We start from the raw sequence: 17,367 nt of genomic DNA, 5'->3' as shown, positions 1-17,367 counted from the left end.
TTCACAGGACAGGACAGTCCATTAATTTTAACTTTAGATCGTAATCTGCTACTTCAAAGTTATCTTGTAGTACCGTAAAGGACCATACGGATACACTTGACCGACTTGACCATCCCAGTTTAGCTTCCTGAGTGAGCAGCCAAAGGGATTACCCCACCAAGTACCAGGGTACAAAACTTTAATTTAAATTGAAGTGATAAACCAGAAGCGATCTTAAGGTTAGCATGATAACTACTAGCATTGGGGGTCCTCTTATTACGTGCCGTGCAGATGCAATTAACTTTGAGGTTACGCCAGCTTGTAGTGAAAATGAATGCTTGCCTGGCTTGTTGCTAATACTTTGAATACTCTATGTTCTTCCACGTTATGTAGCTAATACTATTAACATTTAACTGCAAACTACAACTAGGCTTTAAAAGCTGTGTCATTCACATCCGATAATATATCTAGAGCTTAATTTTAGTTACAGGTGTATTGTGTTTATTATAGAAATGAAGAAAAAAACATATATTTAAGCATTAGAAAATGTACAAAGAAGGGTCACTAAATTTGTCCCTGAGAATAAGACTCTTCCATATGATATGAGCAAAGGTTAAACTACAAATGTAGGATTTAGACTCCAGACACATACGGTATTGTTGTGCACGAGGAAATATGATAGAAACACACAAATTATAGTGCCAGACTTTAAATAGGCCAGGTGCATGGGCCAACCAGAGGACATAGTAATTAGTAAAAAGCTGTATATAGTCTAAGGTTTATCACTGAGAAATGTAAACACTCCTTTTACATATGAATGAGGAAACAAGATCTAGTTAATGCAGCCAGCTAGTGTCTACAGTTTTGAAAATAGTCTGGACAAGTGCTGGAGAAGTGACTTTGCCAAGTTCGACCCACCCGGTCATGATCCAAACTGAACAACAAGAATGAAAAAAGAGGCTTAAGAAGAATCCATATAAGTATGACTGTATCCATAACTATCAGTAAAGAAATATCCATGTAGAATATAGAGCATCAATCGAAATTAAATGGAAAATTTGTACTTCTATGTGAACTTAATTCAATTCTTAATAATATAAATAACATAGAATATATTATCATGTGAACACTCATGAAAGTGTTGTTCTTTAAATAATAAATACCACTCATTAACATAATGAGCCATAATGGAATATACTGCCGTATTACGATATTAATCATATTAACCAAAAAAACAAGGGGGAGCCAGATGATGTAGACTAGATCTACATGAGAATGTGATTCTTTTCGAATTCAAACGAACAATTGAACATTAAACTGAAATATTATTTTGTCCCCAGTCAGTGCAAGCCACTCAACAGCATTGTATGTATCACATAACCTTACTCCTTAGGCCTACTTACTTTCTCTTCTAATGTTTTCTTCTCTGTTACTGTTAGCTGCCCTACCCACCTCCTCTTCCTACCTATGGAGTATGGATTTCTTCCACTCTCTCAGAGTCTCAGTCTCGCTCTCTCATGTCTCTTTGCATCCTCGTCAACAACAACTCACCACGTAAATAAATCTGATTATCATTTCATTTGCCCTAAATCGTATTCATTTAGCCTACAGTGTACACGCGTAAAGGGATATTAATTGTATACTCATATACTAGCTCCTTAAAGGGCAATCCAACCTTTGTATTTTATAAGTTTGTTTGAAAGCAGAAAAATAAAGAAAAACAGAATCGCGAAAGTTTGAAATAAATCGGACCAATGAATAATTAAATAGGAAAAATTTGAGGGTTTGAAATATGAGATCAGTAAGTTATGCCTTGCTTCAATAAATCTCACTCCTGGAGGAGAGCGTAAAAAGACAAAATCCTTTTTTTTAAATACTCCTCCAAGCAAGCTATTTTTGGCAAACCCGGACTTTAGTGCCCAGCTGAAAATCTCAGTTTATTATGGATTTAATATCAATAATATTAATTATGCTAATATATGCAAATATAAACATACCAAAACTTGATGATTTTTAATCATTTGACGTCATAAAAAGCAATTTTAAGCCAAAAATAGCAGCGAAGTAGGGGATCTCCTCTTTGCTTGATGCGAGATACTAGCGAACTGAAATAACCGAATAAAAACTATGGTGAACTAAAAAAAGAAAAGAAAAAATCAAACCACCTCTGAAATTACCTTTGAAATGTTTATTAATTTTTTCTTCCGATATGCGCACATGATAGGGGCAGGTTGGGATGGGATGGGGGGGGGGGTGCTCAATAGTCGCCAAATTTGGGGTAAAAGGGCAACTGGCCTTGGGGGGGGGGGGGGGCTAAATTTATTATTTACTTATTTTTCTTTGTAATCATTTTTCTAATTTTTTTCCGGGGTGGCTCTTTTCTTTATTCTGCTTCTTCTTTCTTTCTCACCAGATATGCACGAAACATTGGGGGTTTGAAGAGATGACACCCCCCCCCTTCCTGATGGGGGCGCCAAATTTAAGGGTTATTTTAATCTTTCTTTCTTTTTCTCTGCCCCCCCCCCGTCCCTTTCTCCCTTTCTCTTTAATAGGCATGCACGCATCGAGGGGGCGAGTGGGATGGGATGGGGGTGCTGAAAACTCGCCAAATTTGGGGTAAAAGGGCAACTGGCCTGGGGGGGGGGGGGGGCTAAATTTATTATTTACTTTTATTTCTTTGTAATCATTTTTCTAACTTTTTTTCCGGGGGGGGGGGGGGGCTCGAGAAAAAGAAAGAAAGATTAAAATAACCCTTAAATTTGGCGCCCCCATCAGGAAGGGGGGGGTGTGTCATCTCTTCAAACCCCCAATGTTTCGTGCATATCTGGTGAGAAAGAAAGAAGAAGCAGAATAAAGAAAAGAGCCACCCCGGAAAAAAATTAGAAAAATGATTACAAAGAAAAATAAGTAAATAATAAATTTAGCCCCCCCCCCAAGGCCAGTTGCCCTTTTACCCCAAATTTGGCGACTATTGAGCACCCCCCCCCCCCATCCCATCCCAACCTGCCCCTATCATGTGCGCATATCGGAAGAAAAAATTAATAAACATTTCAAAGGTAATTTCAGAGGTGGTTTGATTTTTTCTTTTCTTTTTTTAGTTCACCATAGTTTTTATTCGGTTATTTCAGTTCGCTAGTATCTCGCATCAAGCAAAGAGGAGATCCCCTACTTCGCTGCTATTTTTGGCTTAAAATTGCTTTTTATGACGTCAAATGATTAAAAATCATCAAGTTTTGGTATGTTTATATTTGCATATATTAGCATAATTAATATTATTGATATTAAATCCATAATAAACTGAGATTTTCAGCTGGGCACTAAAGTCCGGGTTTGCCCTATTTTTTCTGTCTGAGCTTGAGCCAGAGCGCGAGCCCGAGCGCGAGCCCGAGCTGAGCCCGAGGCTGAGGCGCGAGGCCGGAGAGGCTGCGCTATTCATCTTGATCCAAATCGAAGTTAAAACACACAAGAATATAATCACGCGGGACTGACATATCTATCTACCGCAATCGCAGAAGTCAAACTTATATGTCGAAACTCATCTATCCCTCACCTTTTTCGATATAAAAATTACATGAGTTAATAAAATATGTATTTCTCGCTACAACACTCACCAACATCAAGTTTGAAATGTCGAATTTATCACTGTAGTGTAGCAGAATACCTGGCGGAACATAGGATTACACCGCGCCGACGGCCGACTTGACGATAATTGATTGTGTATATTTTGAAAGCGGTATAGGTACGTGTAGGCTATGCAATGCGTAATATAAGAATGGAATATATGGTTTATCATACCGTCCGTACCAGTTTACTTGATGGTGTTGGTTATTTTACCTGACTGCTAAGACATTTACCTTTACCGCAAATACTGGAAGTACGTACATAAAGAAGAGTATTCGGTATATTATGTGCGCAGGATTTGTTTTTCTTTTGGAAAAGAAAGAAAGAAAGAAAGAATAACCGAAGATTAATACTAGTATTATCATTTTGTTATATTAGGCCTATATATCAAAATTATAAATATATATATATATAACATTCAAATACATAACATTCAAATATATAATATATAACATTCAAATATATAATATATAACATTCAAATATATAATATATAACATTCAAATATATTATGTAGGCTGTCGGTCTCGTGGGCTCTAGCCCAATGCCCTTACTTTATTTTACTTTCCTGCCGCTGGAGATCACAAGGTTTGATAAAAAGTTATGTCTAAAAATAATACTCTAGACCTACTCTGATTTTTAAGATTGTCACTCAGAAAAGGGTGATTAGAATTGTTTTTGATGTAACTTATCGTGCTAATACTAATGTTGTGATTCATCAAGGTTGCTTTGAATAAATTAGCTTTTACTGGTCCTAAGTTTTGGAACTCACTTCTTATTGATGTAACTTGTTCTGTCAGTGTCTCTGTTTTTATTGACGCAACCTGAAATTACATTTATTGAGTAATTATGCTGAAAATATTTAATGTATAAACGATGCCATCACATAATGATAGTATGTAATTACACATTCCTTGCCTCATTGTCTACCCCCCCCCCCCCCCCCCTCCCCCTCTTTTCCAGACTGGCCCTTAACTTACCACATTTCTTCATTTATTTGCAAACTCGCTCGTTTTGTTTTGCTCTATTGTAAGTTTTCTTTTCTTTTTCTCTTCTATTTCTTCCCCATCACCATCCCCCCTACATATATATTTCTTCCTTCTCAACTTTTCTCTGTGATTTTTTTTCCCATTTTGCGCCTTCGCTCGAGTCCATCCTTTTGTATATATCTTCCCGTTTTCTCCTTTTCATAAATACAGTGCGACCCAGAGAAAACGAAACGGAGAATTATTGATGTTTTATCATAACTTAATCACAGTTATAATTAATACATGACATATTTGTAAGGCTTAGATCCTCCTCTTTCACTTGATGTAACTCAGATGATGCATATTTCAAGCATGAGTGATTAAAAGCAATTTGGAGGAGGGAAACCAAAAAGTCATTTGGCGGGCGGTGTCTGAATTTTGAAGAAAAATTCACATTTCTAGAAATTTCATTTTCTGCTCTTTTATATGACACCTCAATCAAGAAAAATTAGCCAGGAATAACAAGGTTCTGTTTAGAAATAATTAGAAATAAACAACTTTTGAATTTGATTTAGGGGCATCTGCCCCCCCCCCCATCAGTACGCCAGTGTTCAGGGGCTCATTTCTTCTCACCCCTATAATAAAAAAAAACCTCACATACTTTGCCATCCTCTCACAATATTTTCCACGATATGCGCGTATAGATAATATCAATTTTCCATTGATAAATATAGGGACATGCCGTTTAGTAGTCAAGAGAAACTTTTGTTCAAAAAGTGTGATCACACCATAGAGATAATAGCTATATGGATCACACACAACACAACTAGAAGCTGAAGCGAAGAGTGCTTGTTTTTTATGTTCTTGTTTTAGTTTTAGTTTCAACAATTCAACTGTAAATATATCAGTTTCTTGGTTGTCTCATTTCAGGCCGTAGACAAGAATAATCCAGCTGACGTATGCGCCTGACGAAAGGGGAGTAAGGGGGGGGGGGGGGGGTATGGCCTCCTTTGTCCCCGCCACGCTGCTCCTATCATCTCGTGACCTTTTTTTTTACTGTTAATATTTTGACACGAGCGCCATCTATCATCCTCCGACAGACAATTAGCAAAACACACTGATCCAGCTTCGTTCCAACTAACTTCGTATTTTGTCTTTGTGGATTATTCTCTGGCTGTTGACTATCAAAATGTACGAACCCAGTCAGGCTCAAGAAAATGGGAGTCATAGTGAACAGGATTCTAACGAAAGATTAGGACCTATCGTGGAAGGCACACACGTGAGTAAAGTAACATCGGTTGTAATCTTTGATTTGTTGTCAGTTGCCTGCGCCACAGTACAGCCCCATATACCGACATTTATGGAGTGATATTGATAAAGAAAACAAAGACTTCAATTAAATTGTATTTCCATTTAATTTAAGATCTAGTCTACCTTTATTCGGGGGGGGGGGGTACTCAGATTTGGTTTGGACGGGGGTGTGCCGCTCAAGCCTCGAAACCCCCACCCATTTTTAAGGGTCATTTGACCTTTTGGGGAATTTTCTCGAAGCCCATTTTTCACAATTTTCGGATGTTTGCCAAATTTGGAAATTTTGAAAATTTTGAAAAATGAGACCCATGTTAAGATTTTTTGTGAAAAAGTGACCCATTAGAGCGGCACACCCAGTATGTCTTATTATAAGTGAGTACCCCCCCCCCCCTCGTTGGGCCTTTTTGGCGCTAGTGTCCTTTCGTATCCAGACTTTGACCTGTAACTCAGCTCCGGCGTGGAGATACCATCATCATCATCAGCGATATACAGGAGTGAGGTAGTCCTGTAGGTCTCCCGGTCATCTTCCAAGATATAAGTTAAATTGTCAGTTTGCGACTAATTCTTCATCAATTGTTCAAGTTATGGTCATGATTAAAAAGTTGTTAGTGTCTTACCCCTTTTGTGTCAATTTTCTTATCTTTTTTGGAGTATTTTTCCTAAAAACAAAGACATATATAATACTTTCTCACAGGTTTCACAGCAAACCCCTGCACAATAATATTGCATATTGTATAGCCTACCGACGGTGGGGTGTGGGGCCGGGCGCGCGCCTATGTGAAGTTAACGACTGTCATCTCAGATCCTCGTAAAATTCATGAGCAATTCATCATTACGATTGATAACTTCATGCACGCTTTTATATAGCGCTTAATACAATGTCTCCATAGATGAATATGAGTGTACAGTGTATGTAATATCTGTTGGTCATAAGTGACCAACATGCGATTTTTAGCACTACATTGCAACTCGAGATCCTGTTGTGTAAGATCTTAGGATTTCCAAGTCTAGAATAGGGTTTACAAGTCAACATGTACCGGTAGTTGAAATCTGTGTAAAATGAATGAAGGATTCATCCATCAAAGCTTACATGTACGCAATTTGTTAACTTTTGGGTAACAAATAGTTATTCACATTATTGTTTATTTGATTCTTTTGCTATCTAAACAGCTTTCCTACATAGAGCATGCATGTGTGAAGATTCCAGAGGAGCTCGGCACATGGTACGGGTCAAAGGTCACAAGGGTGGACCTCAGCTTCAACCAGATCACGTAAGCTACCAGCATTTTCTCACTCCAACTTGCAAGAAAGTTGGAAAATTCACTTTTTAAAGCTATAGTTTTCCATTGTAAATACCATTTAAAATAACCACATTTAAAGAAGAAAAGATCTGTGCCAGAAATTTTGTAAATGTAATGATTCATTTTTTCATTGTAGACTAATTTGGCAAGACATTTCAATCCATATATTCCACTCTCCACCCAGGTGTAAATGAGTTCCTGGCAATAGCTGGGGTAATAATATCTGCAGGGCCCTCAGGAAGAACAGCCATGATGCTGGTTAATACTTTCCCGGGTAAACAAAAATTATTATTATGTTTTGTTACGATCTTTACAGAACTTTGAAGGGTTTGGAGAGATTCCCTCAGCTTGAGGAGCTGGTGATGGACAACAACGCTCTGGATGATTCTCTTCACGTTCCTCTCATGCCCCACCTTCATACACTGCACATGAACAAAAACACAATATCCTTTATAAAAACAATCAGGTAGTAGAAGTAGTAGCTGTCTGCCGCGAAGCAACAATGACCGCCTTCACTTTTAAATAATATAATCATAAAGGCTGCTTGCAAAGGTGGGTAAGTACCGGTAGCTCTTGCAAGTTAATTACAGCACTCTCTTGTAATAGCAATCAGGTTATAGGGTAGTAAAGGACTAATGTAATTTGGCAAGAAATTGATCTACATTTGCCACTCTCCACCCAAGAGTAGTAATAATAATAAATAATAATAAAAACGTTACTTATAAAGCGCTTACCACCGAAGTCTCTAGTAGACGGGTACCTGGTCGGAATAATGTTGTTGAATGCTTGAGCACCTTATAATTGTAGCTCTGCTAAAGTGAGGGTGATAATATGATTGCAGGGCCCCCAGGGAGAATATTATTAATACTGATGAGGCTATCATTATTATTGCTGTTGTTGTTGTTGTACTGGTAGTTGTTTTTTGCATTATTATTGTTGTTGTTAGTATTGCAATATTTGATTAATACGTAGGAAATGGCATTGTTGATATCCTACCTTACTCAATCATCATTCTTTGTAGATGTTGTTTTATATACCTGCCATGCATAAAATCATTATGTGCGCTTTGTAAAGATCCATCAACATATATGTACATGTTATAAACATGCTACACTGTATAAACATGCGATATACATGTATGTACATATGTGTAAATAAACATGCTATAAACATGAACTGGGGAAAAGTTTAAATTGTCCAGGCGACTTTCTAACTTTTTATGGATTAGCTGTAATAAAAGTCAGATTTCTTCCCGACACACTGGTATAAGGTTTTTGTTTGGTTCATTTTTACCATTGCAATCAGGGTTTAAAATTAATTTAAATTCATCTCATTACTTTTGTTTTTGTACCTAAGAAGTTGTCTATATTAAAAAAAATGACTATCATTTACTGTTATTTTTGCCATTTCGAAAAAAGATCTTTCAGTTATGTCACCTCATGCTTTATTTCTTTAAATCATAAACTATCATAAACAATTTTTAAACCATGTATCATTTCACGATGAAACCACAGCTAGTAGCTATGTGAAAATAGTTTTCCTTGATTCATTTTCCTTCCTCTTGAACCCCTTAGATGCAAAATTATGATAAATTTATCTTGAGAACCTATTTTAGATACCAACCCTTAGATAATAAAAGTGAAAGCTGTATTGATCAGTCTCTCATCATGAAGTGTAATTGCTTCATATAAAAATTGTAAATCTTGTGACATCGTTTCTGTTTCACCTTTTACCCCTTTGAAAAACAGCTTATAGCTGACAAGGGCAATCCATCCCATGAGTGGAGAATAAATAAATTAAAAAAATTAAAAAAACAATTATAGATTATGTCGTCATAATTAGCAAGCATAGTCTTTTATCAAGTGTAGTTGCCTTCATGCCTACATTAGATGATCTCTCTTATTTTTTTTAATTACATTGACCTAGTCTGCTGGCACAGACTTTAATTTGTTCCTCAAATACAATTCCATAAAGTCTTGAGCAGAGCCAACATACTAACTTGGCGTAAATATTCATAAATGAATGATACACGCCAATAAAAACTAAAACAAAAACAACAACTCTGATGTGAGTTGGTCTACTGGTAATGTCTGCGGTCAGCTCTCAAACTGATTCTGATCGGACCCAGGTTCGAAACTGAGTCACGACTTTCGGATGGTGACGATAGTTAAAGGTCAGTCCCCAGACGTAAATAATCATATCTGATTGATACACGTCTGTAAAAACACGAATTACACACTCTGTGTAGTCTCCCTGCTCAGACCCTCTGTTTTGCATTACGACTAACGAGGGCTTGTGCCTTAAAACTAAGATCATGAAAAGATCCTGCAAACTAAAACCCCGAATTTGATTCTGACTTGTGTCTTTGAGATGGTCATATAAAAAATTGTTCTTTGATGCAATGATCATAGAGGTGTTGTTGTTAAGTGAATATGTCACCAAACTGTGGATCATAAGGTCCACGGTTCAAGTCCCACAGAGGCACTAATGTCCTTTGCCAAAGCGTTAATGCTGATAACGGCTGCCAGGGCTAAAGCTACAGTAATAATTTACAAAGCTCTTTGGAAGCGCATAGGGACGTTGTATAATGTGTAATGCTCTATACATGAACTGAATATTATTATCATTAATTATATCTAATTGATGCAAATGTATTTCACTCCTACCCTTTACTGTACAAGTCAGTCTTGAGTAGTTTTGACTCTTTAATCATGTCTTCTGATTATTAAAAAAAGCTTTGTGCCTGTACAGCTACCCACAACATCATATTCATGTAATAAAAAAAGACCTTAACTTGGCATACATATCAGATATCAACATTCTAGTGGAGAAACTTCAGATGTCAGTTCCCTCTCTCACATTCCTCAGTCTCCTTGGTAACGAAGCTTGCCCTAATGAGCTCTCGAGCTCGGAGAAAGATGAAGAAGACTATCAAAGATACAGGTACGTGTCATTCCACTTCTCTGTTTGGCAACCATTGTGTATTTACCCCATTATTCCCTCAGCTGATTGGCATGTTTCTAAAAATTAGCCACAGCATAATGTGATGTCTAATAAAGCATGGTTAAAATCTACTGTAGTTCTCGACATGTTATTATCTTTTTATTCAAACCGTCATGTGATATCTTATAGAGCAATATAGTAAAAAACACTACTGTGATTCACAGCATGTTATTATTTTCTTTAACATAACAAATAACAGTAATTACTGTTATGACTACTTAAAGGGGAAGTCCACCCTGAAATTAAGTTAGTTTTAATAGGAGTAGAAAAATGAGAGAAACAAGTCAGTGAAAGTTTGAGCAAATTCTGATTAAAAATAAGGAAGTTAAGATTTTTGAAGTTGTGATCAATCAAACACAAATTGGCAACTCTATGACGTATCATGCGAGCTCAACTTCCATTTGCTCAGTACTAAAAAAATCTAAAATTTTCATTTTCCCTCAAGAAAAATTTCAACCATACATGCACCCTAAATATATTAATTGCAAATATGTTTCTATACTCCCCCTGCAAGGAACAAAAATATATTCCGTCATCAATAACGAAGAAAACATGATTTTATGGAATATTATGCACAAAGCAAATGAAGGAGAGCTCGTATAATAAGTCACAGAGTTGCCAATTTGTATTTGATTGATCACAACTTCAATAATTCATAACTTTCTTATTTTCATTCAGAATTTGCTCAAACTTTCACTCACCTGATTTTCTTATTATTCTGCCTCTATCGAAACAAACTTATTTTGGGGGTGGACTTTCCCTTTAAAGACATGCCAATCTGAGAGGCGGTGTGATGTAATTTGTTTATTTTGTAATAACAGACTTTATTTTGTCTGATTTGAGATTCTTAGCATTTAAGCTACCTTTTGACTGAGTGGGTTAGACAGTAAACACTATCGCAACTATTTTCGAAAAGTCAATTCAAGCCCAACTTCAATATCCTTTCATACATCCCATAAAAATCGTTCAGATTCAAAATAATTAATTGTCATGTCGCACATTTCAAACGGTAATGTGCAAGGTTTTTCTTTCTTTTTTTCTCTTATCCTCAAGCGAGGTTTTTATTTTCATAATTTTAATATATACCTACATTAATTACTCAATGATTGAGTGAAACATAACATGGGTTAAAAATTAAAGTATATTCAACAATTCTTTAAGCTAAGTATTATATTCTTTGCTAACACATTCATACCTTAAAAATAATCTTAGCAACGACTTGAATTAAAAAAACAAAGCATGTGGGTACAAAACAGAATTTGCAAGGTTATTGAAATTGCCTTAGATTTATTTTTTGAAAGTAGTTCATTTGATATCAATATAAAAACACTGAGATATATATGGCTTTTCTTTCCAGATATTTTGTAATCTACAGTATTCCTACCTTGAGGTTTCTCGACCACAGAGCAGTATCAGTGAAAGAGAGAAATGAAGCCAAGAGAATAGGTGCACTGATGAAGGTAGCCAGACCTGCTGATGTGGTAAGTCTTCTAATTATTGTGCCAAGTTTCAAGTACCGTCAAACCTGTCTATTAAAGTCACCCAAAAGAAATAGAAAGAGTGGTCTGTGTAGACAGGTGGTCTTTATGTACAGGTTCCTTTAGTACATGTTTCAATGAAAAACCATTATCAAGGGAAACAAAAAATGTGGTCCTTGTAGACAGGCGATCTTTCTATTCAGGTGGTCACTAAAGCAGGTTTGACTGTACTGTCAAACCTGTCTATTAAGGCCACCCAAAGGAAATAGAGTGAGTGGTCTCTGTAGTCAGGTGGCCTTTCTAGACAGGTTCCGCAACACATATTTCTCTTTCTCTAGGGAGACAATGCATGGCCCCTAAAGAGAGGTGACCACTAAGACAGGTTTAACTGTATATTAAAGTTGAATCAATTTTTTTTTTTCTTTTTATTAAAATGGAGGACACATCTTTCTATAGGGATAATTTTTCATCTCTTAAAGCGGGACTGCACTAATTGTAGCTACTTGCGCCCTCTATATAGCAAACAATGCCTAATCGGTGCCTGTTGGTCCCCATGATCCCCCTTTTCTTATGTCAACTGAGAGCTGATTTGATGAGATAGCCACCTGGTGACCACGAGGAGAGGTCTAATCCCTCTTGGCCGAACTAGTGCAGATAGGCTTTAAGACCACCCAAAGGAAATAGAAGAAGTGGTCTCTGTAGTCAGGTGGCCTTCATAGACAGGTTCCACAACATATTTCTCTTTCTATGGTGGGGGGGGGGGACAGAATGGATGGCCACTATAGAGACATGAGAGAGGTGGACTTTATAGAGAGGAAGCCACTATTAAAGACAGGTCGGACTGCATATTAAAGTTGAATCACAACATTTGGGAGTTTTAATAAAAATGGATAACACATCTTTCCATAGGGATAGATTTTCATCTCTCTCGAAAAGGAGCATGCTTATGCCTGACTCTTCCTTATACGGACAACCTTTATGTTATTTGGAACTTAACCTATAATGGTAGACTCACATGTGTGTATTATCTTTATGGGTAATTTACAACTGCATACAGAATGTTTACATATTTTGTTGTGATTCAATTTTTATTGTATTATTTGATCATGTATACTTTTCTGAAAATTGTGTACAATTCAGCCCTCAGGCTGCGATGCATATTTCTGAATAGATAAACCATTATTATTATCAATAATATTATGTTATATTAGATAGCTTCGACAGATACTTAGATGTGATTGGTCCAGAGCTCGTCATGTGATGTCAATTGGGAGGATCTTAATTGTTATATTTTCCTGACCGGTCACTTTCGATAGTTACAATGTATATTCACCAGCTGGTGAGATGAATATATGTTTAATCAATGCATGTCACCCTCTTGAGGACTGTATGTTACCAATTACACAAATTACACCAATACCGAGGGTCAATTTTTTTTTATCAATATTTTTTTTATTTAGGATGATGCGGAGGATGCCTTATCTTCCAATTCCACTCTCTATTCTCCTCTGCCATCACAAGCAAGAAATACAGATGGCAATCCTCAAGGTAATAACCCTTTCACACGTCTCTAATCTTATGTCCTTAGGCAAGGCATTTTATCTACATTGCTTCTCTCCACCCTGGTGGTAAACAGGTACCCCGTAGGATGTGAAAGTCATTTTAGTTTGCTCAGCATTCTGAGCATCTGTAAAATGGCACGTGGCGAGTGGAGATTGTGCATGTATTGTGTCCAGGCAAGCCTGAATCCGAAGACTGGGTTAATGATATATAGATCTGTAAAGCGCTGAAGAAATTGCGCTACATGTATACAGGATAAATCCAGAACTTTATTGCTCTTATCAATTTCCTCTAGAAATTGAAACCTTTATCACCATAAGAACAAGGAAATAATTCACTTCAAAATTAATTACACAACTAGAACTTTGCAAGAGAATTGAAGACATTAAGCAACTGAAACCTATTCTTGAAGAGCGCAGTGTGATATACATGTAGTTATAAGAAGAGTGTGATATGTAGAATTGAGGATAAGGGTTGTTTTTATGTGAATTAATAACTGCATTAGAGTAACCTCTGCAGCAAAACAAAATGAAATGTGCAGTTGACATCACTTGAAGATGAAGTCGAGTTCTGGTCATGCGATTGCATTGTGAAAGAAACGGTGTGGAATCGATCAGAAAAGGTTGATCATCAAAATGATAAGAAACTTGACCCAGTCTTGGTAAAGTTACAAGCACTGTATACACAAATATGAATATGGGACTACACAAACGTGCTGTTTCATGCAATATTAAGAATATTAAGGCATTAGAAGAGCCATGCTTTTCAGGGAACATTTTTTATCTGATGTTCTTCCACACTTGCATGATAACAATGATGACGCTCACATATTATTTTTCACCTCTTCCCAGAACTCAACCTTCTCTTTAAGGCCCGTTCAGATTTGACATGGTAAACCACTGCAAAAAAGCCACCACTTTTTTTCAAAACCTGTATAAAAGTAAATTTTGGTGCATACAACAAAGGTCCTGCACATATTCACTGAGCTCTGTGTATACTATCAAATACAGAAATGCGAAGCATATTTATCTTTACGTCATCATAAAAAGCTGTGGCGGTTTTGCCTCCTCATCTAAACAAGGCTTTACACATCCTCACATACAGATTAGAGTGTACATAATATTGTGATCTGCCAGTACATGCTGCACAGATATGCTTTCCAACCATGTATCATGTTTAAATGTGACATGGCTTCCTTTAATTTCTAATGATGGTTTATGACATCATGTGATACGAAATCAAAGCATAATGTTTATACATTGGAGGTTAAAATCCGTGTAAGGGCTTGCCTGAAACCAAACTTTAAACAAAATATAAAGGCATTATAAATAACTCTAAAGTCCATGAGCTCAGTTCCTGTGTAAGCTGTCACTTTTATGGTATTATGACATATACCAGGGTTTTTTTCTAGGAATTTGGAAAGATGAGGTAACTTGGTACGTGATTATATCTTGAAATGCACTGTGCACTGATAACGTCTGCTAGTAAACATCACAGATTTTTGTTTACATAGGAATTTCAACTGACTACTCCAGTGTTACACCATAGCCCTGACATGCAGTAGACTGGAGTGTAATTTTCTCATCAAAATACAATATAAAGGGGGATGTTCTAGAAAAAAGAAAAAAAATTGTCCTATTTATGCTTTGATTTGATTTATCATCACTCATAAATCTTTACAATCTTTTTGACTGTCTAGTTTACCCAACAGTCTACATGTTAAGTACAAATAGTTGGTATTGATGGAGATGGAATTTGAACTTGTTTTGTAGTGAACCGATCACCTGAAAAAATAATTCATCATAAGTCAAAAAAAAAACCCTCTTGATCTGGCATCCTATGGGCTATCAAACAGATAATGAGTATGAAGAAAATAACTGATAACATAAAAACCTGCGCTCGGAACCCAAGTTGGACTTGGGTTCCGTACAGGCCCTTTTCTATTTGAACATGTTCGGGTTTGTTGAATAGACTACTAAAAAGTCGCTTTTGTGTTTATAATTGAGAGAGTATTTACACTTGCCTTATCTCTTTTTATCTCTTTATAGACATAATATATGAAGCTCATGTTTTCAATAGTATAGCGACGTGAAACCCCCATTACATACAAAGCAAAATACTTTTTGGTAGTTGGTACACTTTAAAGGGGAAGTCTACCCTAATAATGGGCTTGGTTTATACAAGAAGAAAAGTGTGTAGAACAGATCAGTGAAGGTTTGAGAAAAATCAGAAATATATTAGTAAATTATGTTTTTTTTACGAGATACTTCAAATCTTGAGTCGAATTGGCAACGCGGTCTCTAAATATGATGTCAACCCCTCACATTTTAGCCTCTGTTGAATGCAAGAAATGTCATTTAATTCCATTTTGATCAAAAGATATATTTTCTTCATGCCTATCTCAATCATATATCACGAATAACATGTTCTTTCGTGCACCTCCATATAAGATAGGTCTACTATTCAATTAACATTCAGAGAAATAGAGATTTGTGGTCATTCTGTCATTCAGATCAGTGATGAATTGTGAGGGGATGACATCACAATTTCTGACTGTATTGCCAAATTGACTCAAAGATTCCATGATTTTGAAAGATTCATAACTTTCTTATTTGTTGTCCGATATTTCTCAAACTTTCACTGAATTGTTTCTCTAATGTCCCAATTTAATATGAGGGTAGACTTCCCCTTTAAATACTTTGGGCAACAAAAACATTGTATCATCAGATAACTGTGATAAGAATAGAAAAGACAACGGAATAAACCAAAATACAGAGACTGATATGATGGTAGTTGACCCCTGACCCGTGATGATATATACCAACGCAAGTCTAGATGATAAATGAAGCCTATTTGTTTTGTGGTATTTGACTGAAGTATATTGTCTTCCTTTAGTCATTATTTAGTCTTGTGCGTGGTGGGCTTTGTTCCAAAACATGCTGAAATAATGCAATAAGCATAGGGCTATAAACCCTTGTTAGGCATAACAAATAGGCATATAAATCTCAAGTGATTTACATGAAGGTGTTTTGGCTAGGACTGGCCATAAAGGGTTTATTTTCTCAAAATTGTTGTTGTACTAACATCTGTGTGTATTAAAAGATTAATGATGATTATGTAGTAGTTCAGAGTCATTTTTTGTAAAGTCAAGTAAAGCCGGTTGAATACTTTTCTTTCCTGATATGTGATAGTAATGCAGAGACAAGAATGCTGTTAGAAAGTATTGTCATTAATGTCTAATCATGTTTTCTTTTTTATCCAGGTACGTATGGACGCTGCAAATATGTCTACTATGGCCGCCACTCAGAAGGAAACAGGTTCATCCGTAACAACGACCTATGATCCATTGACCTTTGCATCAGGTGACGACCTTTGACCCCCAACACATCCATAGAGGTCAAGAGACCACTCGGTTATCAACAACTTTTGGATAAAAAGGAATTAACATCTTATGCTTATTTTCTTAAGGACTCTAAGGTTCTTTTATACATTCTGTTGCGATCTGAGCCATATTTTGAAGCATTTTCAAGCAACATTTTTAATAATAACTGAATAATTCTAACCTGTTGTTGATTTTCAAACATTTATAATGAGAATTCAAACCCGTCATTGTTACATGTTAAAACCCATTGTGGACCACCCTCGGACAAGAAATAAAAGTTATCTGTAATTAAAGACGTATAATAAAGAGTCTTGTTTTATACATACAGATATGATGTACTTAATGCGGTGAATTGCCATTTGGTCTACAGCCAGTTAGTCTAATTCCCATTTCGTCTACTATCCATATGGTCCAATAATCATTTAAAGAGAAGGTTGAGTTCTGGGAAGAGGTGAAAAATAATTTGTGAGCATTACTCATTCTTATTATGCAAGTGTGGAAGAACATCAGTTAAGACATGTTCCCTGAAAAGCTTGGCTCTTCAAATGCCTTCATATTCTAAATATACATGTAACATCGTAAAAATCGGGGGCCGGCTTTTTACGCCACGTGTTCGTGTAGTCCCATATACATCTTTCTGTGCAAGTGTTTGTAACTTTACCAAGACTTGGCCACATTTCTTATCATTTTGATGATTCCAGAACCTTGCAATACACACAAATTCTTATATGCTAGATGATCAACCTTTTCTGGTCGGTTCCACAC

At 36.3% G+C, this 17,367-nt stretch overlaps 1 long non-coding RNA gene across 1 annotated transcript; it reads left to right on the top strand.

Annotated features, from left to right (window-relative positions):
• The first annotated feature begins 5,704 nt into the window (after positions 1–5,704).
• On the top strand, positions 5,705–17,041 carry LOC100892506. The gene is made up of 7 exons (XR_004063024.1): positions 5,705–5,846; positions 7,049–7,149; positions 7,496–7,622; positions 9,983–10,122; positions 11,540–11,663; positions 13,121–13,208; positions 16,483–17,041. It is a non-coding gene; the product is annotated as a leucine-rich melanocyte differentiation-associated protein (long non-coding RNA).
• The last annotated feature ends 326 nt before the right edge of the window (positions 17,042–17,367 follow it).

The sequence above is a fragment of the Strongylocentrotus purpuratus genome, unplaced genomic scaffold, assembly GCF_000002235.5.
Source record: "Strongylocentrotus purpuratus isolate Spur 01 unplaced genomic scaffold, Spur_5.0 spur5_scaffold_10, whole genome shotgun sequence".
NCBI classification, from domain to species: domain Eukaryota; kingdom Metazoa; phylum Echinodermata; class Echinoidea; order Camarodonta; family Strongylocentrotidae; genus Strongylocentrotus; species Strongylocentrotus purpuratus.
This window is presented reverse-complemented; position numbering and strand designations above follow the sequence as displayed.